We start from the raw sequence: 7,635 nt of genomic DNA, 5'->3' as shown, positions 1-7,635 counted from the left end.
TCGCGCTTTCCCCTCCGGGCGCTTGCACGACTGCCAGGAAATTTAAAAGTTAGCCTTTCTGCTTATTCTTCAAGAGCTTTTTTTTTTTTTTTTTTTTTTTTTTTTTTTGGATCACACACGGATGCAGAATAAATGTCTCCTTCCTTCTTTCCTTCTTATAAACTTCTAGCTTGCGCTTGGCAGGTGTGGCTGGGGAAAAGCTGAAGTAAATGGACTTCCTGCCTTGCATTTGGTCTGGTGTGTCCAAGTTCGCTGGCCCCCGAACTGCTGCAGAAAGCAGTCGTTAATACATTACCCAGCCTTTGTCTACCTGAGCAGTGGTTCTCCAAGCCTTAAAGGCTGCTATTTTAACGTATTTTCCTCTGTCGAGACTTGAAGCATCTTCCAACCACTACTCAAACAGCACTCAGCTGCAGAGTACTTCTTTGCAATTTAGGATGTACTGCTTCAGTGGGGGATATAAGCTCCGCTTTGAGGCAGAGTTAATTTTAGAGTGGGTGTCTCCGTCAAGCTGCACTTTTTCTATTAAATAAGCGTGTTTTGCACGTTACTGCTCTTCCCTGCAATGAATTCTGTACTGGAAGGCAAAATCTGACTGATGTTTGTCTCGCACGTCAACAGTGAATAGCACAAAGGAAATGAATTCTGGTCCCATTGATTATTTTGGTGTGGGGTTGTCCTTTGCGGGAGCTGCTGGCTTGGAATTAATGATAACAGTTTTAATTTTAGCAGGGAAACAAATTGCTCTTATGACCCGGGAAGATTATAATGAACTGGCTGCAAGGGCCAGGGGTTGTGTCTTGCACTTTTTTCTACAAAGCGCCATGCATATTTGATCTCATAAAATAAAAAAAAAGCCCTAAAACCACTGACCTTGGTGTTAGACACTGTGAAACACTATGGCAATTTTAATGTGCTGATGTGGGGGTTACGGTAGTCCACGGTTGCAAATGCTGTCACAGATGGAGGTCGAAATCCAGCTCATTCACACCTACCGTTGCCTGCTTAGAGGCACTTTGGAGCTCACAGGTGGTGGAAGTTGGATCTGGGCCCCTCTTTTAACAGACACACCTGCAGGGAATATTGTCCTTTAACTCGCTTTGTGAGCCTTCCCAAGGGTGAAAATAGAGGGGTAGGATCTCAGCTTGGAGGTGATTTCAGCCTCAGAGAAGGTTCTGTCCCAGTCCTGCACCTGAGACACGTGCCGGGCAGCTCCCATCCTGGTGGGGTGGAGACACGTGGCTAAATCTAGCTGGTGGGAAATTATACTGCTGCAAGTGTTTCTCACCTTCTGGGAATGTAGAGTCTGCAATTCTGGTTCGAAACTCCTTTTTAACAAGAAACGCAGCTGGGGAGGCCTGTGCTCCTGCCCCAAAGAGCTTTAAGGAGACGCTTTGCACCTCCTTGCTGACAGTGAGATGAAATAGGGGGCTTCACCTGGAAGCTCCTGGACTTAATGAGGTTTCATTAAACTGCTGCAGGTGATGAGCATGCTCTGAGGAGACTCAAGGGTGGGGAAAGAGGTGACTTTGGTATTTCCCTCTCGTGCAGGGAAGTAGCAAGTGGTGTTGGTGTGAGGAGCCTGCATCTGCTTTGGGCTTCACTGGTGGTCCTGGCTGCAAGGTGAGTGGTGTCTTGCAGTTCCTCTCGTTGGAATAGGGTGTTTTCTCACCCAGGACTGAGGTCCTAGGGCTGATCCTCCCCAGGGCTGCTGTGCTGGAGCTCGGCTTGAAGCTGAGCAGTTCCCTCTGCTCAGGAGAGGGCAGTGTCACACCGACGAGCTGGTTCCTTGGCGGCGCCGAAAGCGTGTATGGAGATGACACCCTTTGCCCGCCCAGGGGTGCGGAAGGGTCTTGCAAGGGCACCGGTGTAATTTCCCGCATGCCGGTGGGACCTAGGTGTCTTGTTCCTGCTCCCTTCTTCCCTGTGCAAAATATCTCCCTTCCAGATATGGTCCCTGCTGCTTTTCTGTGACCCTGAGTACGCCGATGGCATTTAACAGATCGCTGCAGGAATATTATATGCGTGATGCAGGGAAAAGGGATTTAAAAGGCGGTTGTAGCAGTTGCTTTTGACTGCCAGCCCCTCTATAAACAGAGATTAGATACAGCTACTTTAATGTGTGTCTTGCTTTCAACAAAAAAAAAGCTGCGTGCTGGTGTTTGCCTTCGTTTCTTTTTCCTCTTTAGCTAACCGCTGTGTTCTCCCCACTTCCTCCAAAAATACCCGCAGATGCTGGCTGAACAACAGCCCAAATACTTGGTTAAATGGCCTATCCTTGCTCAATAACCTGGGGAAAAAAAGCTTTATTTTTATACGTAATTAAATATTTGTATAACGCTTCTGCCAAGAAATGGTTTCAAGGTACAGCGCGTTCTCCCGAAGGATATTCAAACAAGGACCTTCTTGGGTGGCAATCGGAAATCTTTCCGTGCTTATGTCTATCTCGATGCGTTGCATGTTTTCACATGCTGAATCCATTACGTGTTTTGATTGAGCTCCGTCTCCTTTGCCTGCCTGGTCTTTGGTCAGAATTAGCTTTCTGGGAGGGGAGAAGGGAAAAAAAAAAAAAAAAAGTCTCTCCGTCCTTTTTGTGAATATTTTTGCACTTACTTTGCGGCTCCCGGGCAAATCTGCACCCCAGCTCTGTTCCCGGGCTCCCGTGTCCGTGCGCGGTCCCGCCGGGCGGCTAACGCGCTCCTCGGAAATGGCTCGCGCTGATTTAACGTAATTCCTTCGTCATGACAAAACGGAGTCGTCCGGCTGCCTAACCACTGCATCCCCCCCCCCCCCCGGGGTGCGGGCCACGTGGGAGCCCGGCTCGCTGCCAGACGTCCCGCAGCCGCTGCCTCCGAGGGGACTCGGACGCGATGGACCGTGAGTTTATGCCGTCCTTGTCCGGGAACGCTTAAAAGGGTGTTTCGCTTTCAGATTTACCACGCGGCGCCGTGCTAACGCGGTTCATCTCGCACGCTGCCGGGAGCTTTTAAAGAACGCTTGCCTCCTAATAGCATTTATTTATTTATTTGTTTTAATTCCTATCGTTTCTCCTTAAAACTTCGTTAGCCTTGGCTGCTCGTACGGTGCTTTTATAAAAGTCTGCTCGCTGCCGTTTATCTTCCCTTCCCCCCCTCGGTTAAGCCGAAATGAAACTTCTCCCTCCCCTGGCCTGAGGTTAGATGCACGGCGCAGAAATACCCGGCTCTTCTGCCGTTTTTTTGGCTGTACCGAGTTTGAGGTTTACGTTTGCGCAGGTTATTCGGTCGATGCGCCTCATGTCTGACTTAAATAGCACAAGGTGAAGAGCAGAGTCTCTCTTAATAGGTATTTTTGGATGCAGCATTTAAAAATACATGATGTCTTTGCTGCGTGTTTCGGTGCCCAAGTGTTCTCCCAGGTGCTCTCCTAGGTTATATCTTGGGCCACTCATCTTGTATTGATGAATCTCTTGAGTYGATGGTTGCCGAATCATAAATCTAATTGCCTCAGTCTAAAAATCAAGTCAACGGTCCTATCGCCTGCTGCAGAATTGCAGCCTAACAAAGAAAACACATTTAAATTTTCAGACCGGGAGATGATGATGGTCTTGCAGGCGATGGTCAGGATGTTGTGGCTGGACGGCAGGGTTAGGCAGCAAGTGCTACGAGAGGCTGTCGAGAAGTGGGTCTAATCCCGGTTCAGGTCACTTCAGAGCTTGGAGAGGGTTGGAGACTAATGCCCAGGCTCTTCTTTGTACCCTACTACTTCCCTGCAGGAGGAAACCTTGTAGAGAGGAGTTGCTTGAGGCTGTCAAGTCGGTGATGCCTTGTAGGCAGTCACCTGATACGGCAGCAATTGTGTTTGCCGGTATCGTGGGAATTCTGGTGTCAATCTACCTCCTAATTATTCATGCTTCTTGTAGATGAGACTTCACGCTGTCACTCAAACCTGTTGCTGCCTTAAAGCCAGCAAAAGGGGAACATTTGTGTCCTGATCTTGGCATCCCAGCAGAAATCCAGCTGGGCAACTTGCTCAGTTTCTCTCAAGCTTTTCCCTCTGGAGTTCTCTGGTTGTGATTTCTCTGTTCGTGGCCACGAGCTGGCTGCCTGACCGTAGAGATCCGCGCTTACGTTAACGGCCGAATAATCCTTGTAATCTGTGTATCGTTTTGAGCTTGTTAAGAGCCCCAGACTTTGTCAAGCTAAGAGGTAAGCCAAGACCTAGGGCTTGTCAAAGCTTCTATTTTTAGGTACRTTCATGCTAACATGCAAATTATATTTATCATCGAGGACTGCTCTGTACTCGCTTGCTGCGCTGACCTTGCAAGCCCTGTTTTCCAGCTTCTGCACAGATACCAAAAAGCTTGTTAAAAATAGTTTTTCCCATCGTGTTTTCCCTGTGCTCGTGAGCTGGGTCCTGTGAGCTCCTGAACCGCTTCTTGTGTTTCACTGGATGCTCTGTAAATATGTAGTGGGGGGTACTCTGGTGTCTCGTGTACGGGGCCGCTGGGCGAGCTGCCTCCGCGCATCGCAAGGTCGCGCTGCCGCGTCAGCGCGTGCTGCTTAAACGCAGACCCTGGGGACTCTCTGCGTACAGGTTTGCTTTGCGAAGAAAAAGATAAATCTGCTTGTGGGATTACAGCCATAGAGATGCTGTCCCTGAAAACACGGGCGGGAGCGGCTGAAGGCCGGATCCCGAGGAAGCGTCCTTCCTCGTGTTTGCACCCGCGCGAGCACAAGATCCTGTGACGCGCGGTGGCTTCAGCTCCAGCCTGAGCTTGCAMGGGTAACTTGTAGGAAGCTGAGAAAGCTGCTGCTGTTGGAAACACTTGATTTTTATTTATTTATTTTTCTTCTGGGGCTCTGTGTGTGAATCCAGTTCACTTAAATAGGAGCTCAAAACTTGCTCTGCAGTTTCCAAGCCTCTGGAAACTGGAAGGGAGTCTCTGGATACAGAGGGGTGTCTGTCTTTTGTTGGAAAACGTCCGACTAAAAAATCCATGAGGAGGGTGGGCATCTTGTCAGCTGTCCCAGTACCAATGTGAGGGTGATACCCTTGAGGTACAAACCTATTCGACTTCCTAGATGTTGTCGATGGGGCCAAAACATCCACCTTGGGAGCCTTTTCAAATGCATAGTCCATCCAGAGCACCTTGTATTTGGTGATGAGGCTTCAGCATCTGGCAACTTCTCTCTTTGCTTCCCAAAAAAACCTTTAAGTGAAATGAGCTGGAAGCTCTGAGTGTGGGAAGCAAACTGGAGCTGTCTGGCAATGGGTTTCTGCTTGCCCGGTGTAGCCTGGAAAACTGTCCTCCCTGTGCAAGAGGTAGGGTTTGGGGGAGAAGGCAGCCAGCGCTCCCAGGGGGACGGTAACCAGCCCAGTGGAGCCAGCTACTGCGCTTTTGTATCTCCAGGGAGATTTAAAGGCATCGCCTCTAGCTAGTACCTGACTGAGCTCTTGGAGCAATGTGCCTACCCAGATATCCAAAGAGGAACCTATCTGTCTCCCCAAAAAGAAGGATTTGGGGAGGAAGCTGTTGATCTTGAATGCAAGGTTGGTTCCTCCGGTTTTGGGTGTCTGACCCTCAAAACCTGCTCTGCTGGGCCTGCTTCTGCCCTGGGCTGGTGATGCAACTCCAGGCTTGGCCAAAAGCTGCTGCTTGTTGGAAATGATCTTTACGGAAGCRGGTTTTGTCCGGAGAGCCATTGCAAACAGCTTACCTGCTGCAATCCCTCCTCCAGGCTGGTGCACAATGATCTCGAACTGCGCTTGACTGAGCACCGACACACTGGGAAACCTTAATGAGGCTGGTGACCTGCCTTGGTGTCACCTGGATAAATGCCTGGGCTGATGAAAGGGAGGCGCGGGAAGGGAGGTCGGCTGGGTAATAGCGAGGTCGGATTTGAACCGGTGACCTGGAGGCAGAGGTTCCTGCAGGGCTACTAGTCTCTCGCGGCTTTATCTTCCTGATGTGCTAAATGCTATGTATTACAGCGGGAATGTGATTAGCTAGCAGGAACGGAGCCTGGGAGTTTATTTTACTGAGAAGCTGTAACCTGCAGTCCAGGCTTTCTTAGAGACGCCCTGTGGTGAAGAGCCACAAATCCACTTTTAAGAGCAGAATAAGCTTGAGCTAGGTGGTCTGTGTATTTCTAAAAAGCGTCAGCTTATAATGTTAAAACCCTTCATGTCCCAAGAGTCCTAAAAGCCAAGCTTTTGGGGTAATGGTCTGGTAGTACAGAGTGCTGTATTAGTGTGAGTGAAGGTCCTACAGGTCTCTCTTGCCTTCCTCCCGCCATGTGGGGATAATAGTGCCTTTTTTTCTCCAAATTCCCTGTGCTTCATAGCTCAGCTGCAGGTTGCCTGAAGGGATGGATCTGGACCCCTGGCTTCCCGCACAGCTTAGCCAGGGATTGAGGGAGGCCCGTCCTTGAGCAGCTCGCAGGCTGGATGCAGGGCTTTCCTCGCCAGGAGCTTGGGGGTACGTGGGGTGAGGAGCAGGGAGACCCCGAGGTAGGGGAAATGGGGTCAAAAGACAACTTTTCCCCTATATTTCTGCGGCTTCCCTCCCTGGGCATTACGTGTTCCTCTCTCTCTCTGCTGATATTTGCAAAGGTGATAAGACGGGCTTGGTAACAAGTGTGCTCCGCTGCAGATAAAACAGGCTGTGCGCAAGAGCTGTTCCAGCTGGGAGCTTATCAGCTCTATTAAAACTTCAGCGGTCACCAAGGCTTGAGAGAGGGGGGCATCCCGGGTCCTTTAGCAGTACCGAATCACTCGGCAAGGAATTGTGCTGGAATTGCTGCTGTAAGTCTCTCTTCAATGCTTTGCTTCTTTAGAAAAAGGCAGTGGATAATTTGGGGACGGAGGCTTGTAAGCCAGGTGAGCGTTTGGCTTAAATGCAGCAGGGTGGTTACTGCGGTGTAGGTCTGCGTGTGTACTGAGCTGGCTGGTGACTGATGAAGTTGGTGGCTGGTCTCAGCCAGGACTGAATTAAATTGAGGGATCCGCCTTCGTGCGTCTCGCTGGGCTGTTTTTCGCTTGGAGGAAGAGCTCCTGGTGCTTTTGTGCAACACCCCGTGCACAGAGGACTCTTCTCCCGACTTGGCTTGATGCCCTTTCAGGGCACTGACCTCTGCACGGACAGCAAAAACCTGGGCTGACACCAGTAAAGGGTATCGTGGTGTAGACCTCAGCCTGGAATTGCCTGGCTCCTTCTTTGAGCTCAAAGTGCATAATTTTTAGGTGCTTCCATGTGTGGCCTGAACATGCGGAGATGGGTGGAGAGGTTGCAGCAGTCTGAGCATGGGCCTGTCTTTGGTTCTGGCTTTTTCCAACTTGGACAGCCAACCCCATCCCCATGAAGACACCCCCATCCATATGGGATTTGTAGCCTAGAGATCCCTCCAGAGGCAGGTGCCCACAGCTTCTCCCTAAGAAAGGGCTGAGCTTCCCATGGGGGAGATGTGGTGATACCAGCTTTACTGGAGAGTGGAGCGATGGGAACAACTGTTCAGAAACTGTCTTGGCCCTTTTGGCATGAATAAATTAAATTGTTCATTTCCTGCCTCCCCGAAAACTCTTTTAGCAGGAGTAATGGAGCCTGGAGGTTGAGACTGGAGTGTGATACCATCAAGAACATAAAAGTCAAGGGCC

The 7,635-nt window shown here is 50.1% G+C and overlaps 1 protein-coding gene across 2 annotated transcripts in view; it reads left to right on the top strand.

The window, feature by feature from the left end:
• Positions 1 to 2,805: 2,805 nt before the first annotated feature.
• The window catches only part of GDPD5 (glycerophosphodiester phosphodiesterase domain containing 5), a 172,310-nt gene continuing 167,480 nt past the window's right edge, over positions 2,806 to 7,635 (top strand). The window contains exon 1 of one of the 2 annotated variants that reach the window (XM_026082650.1): positions 2,806 to 2,877. The gene's annotated coding sequence lies outside the window, so the exon portion shown is untranslated. Of the gene's footprint in view, positions 2,878 to 6,687; positions 6,787 to 7,635 lie in introns of those variants that run through there. The other variant, XM_026082648.1, reaches the window with a different exon arrangement.

The sequence above is a fragment of the Apteryx rowi genome, unplaced genomic scaffold, assembly GCF_003343035.1.
Source record: "Apteryx rowi isolate R43461 unplaced genomic scaffold, aptRow1 scaffold_587, whole genome shotgun sequence".
Lineage (NCBI taxonomy): Eukaryota > Metazoa > Chordata > Aves > Apterygiformes > Apterygidae > Apteryx > Apteryx rowi.
Note: the sequence above shows the minus strand (reverse complement) of the source record. Positions and strands in the feature narration are given on the sequence as shown.